The sequence below is a fragment of the Elephantulus edwardii genome, unplaced genomic scaffold (assembly GCF_000299155.1).
Source record: "Elephantulus edwardii isolate Elephantulus edwardi_28Jun2011 unplaced genomic scaffold, EleEdw1.0 scaffold00015, whole genome shotgun sequence".
NCBI classification, from domain to species: Eukaryota; Metazoa; Chordata; class Mammalia; order Macroscelidea; family Macroscelididae; genus Elephantulus; species Elephantulus edwardii.
The window spans coordinates 20,973,931-20,975,010 of NW_006399765.1; the positions used below are offsets into that span (position 1 = coordinate 20,973,931).

General features: G+C 44.4%; 1 pseudogene; it reads right to left on the bottom strand.

The window, feature by feature from the left end:
• Positions 1–285: 285 nt before the first annotated feature.
• Positions 286–803, bottom strand: LOC102867898 (annotated as a pseudogene).
• Positions 804–1,080: the final 277 nt, after the last annotated feature.

The following is a 1,080-nucleotide window of genomic DNA, read 5'->3' on the forward strand; positions in this document are numbered from 1 at the left end:
TTTGTTTCCATACATCTTAGAATAAGGAAGAGCTTCATTCTTCTTTGCTTCAGATGGGGAGCTTCCAAGAGTTGCATCTCAATGGCAGCTTGCCGGCCTTTGAGACCCCAGCTGAAACTCGCGACTCAAAAAATAGTAGAATGTAGAACACTATCTTGATGAGCTATGTTATACCAGTGACCCAGCCAGCCCCCGGGACTGTGATCTTATAGGCTATAGTTCTTTGGTAGTAAATAATTTTCTAATTGGGTGGATGTAAACGTTTTTTACAAATGCACTGGAGAATCATGCGAAACTGCCAGCATCGGATGCGATCCTGGGACTCACGTCTGCACCCTCCTTTACCACTGGCCCAGTGATGGTAGAAACTTTATCTCACCTTTATTGTTGACTATGACTCCTGCATTATCTTCAAGATAAAGAAATACCCCACTGTTTCTTCAGTATGACTTTCACTGTCGAATCACCACTGCTGCATGTACCTTCTTTCTGACTCCTGCATTATCTTCAAGATAAAGAAATACCCCACTGTTTCTTCAGTATGACTTTCACTGTCGAATCACCACTGATGGATGTACCTTCTTTCTGAGCTCTGGTTTCCCTTTCTTGACCATGGCCATCCCCAGGTCACCCACACCAGCATTGGGAAGTCTACTCAGCTGTCCCTTGATCCCTTTCACAGAGATGATATATACATTTTTGACTCCTGTGTTGTCAGCACAGTGGATCACTTCTCCTACCGGAAGACCCAGGGAAATCCAGAATTTTGCTCCGGAGGATCCGCCATGTCCTTGCTCCCACATCTTGGATGCCAGCAAAGGACAGAAAAGCTATGGGCTGTAATTTTTATAGGTGCAGAACTCAAAGCCTTCCTCTCACAAAGCTACTGGGTGAGTTTGAACCACTAGCCTTTTTCACTTAGCACTGACTACTTAACTGTCATCAAGTCTCCTTGACGCTAACCTAGACTTTCTGAAAGATTAAAACAAAACACATTAGGGTGTTTAAAACTCAAAGATCCCTACAAGGGGGTGACTTCAGCACAGCTGGTATGAAGGCCAATTCAGAGATGGGTCGTCC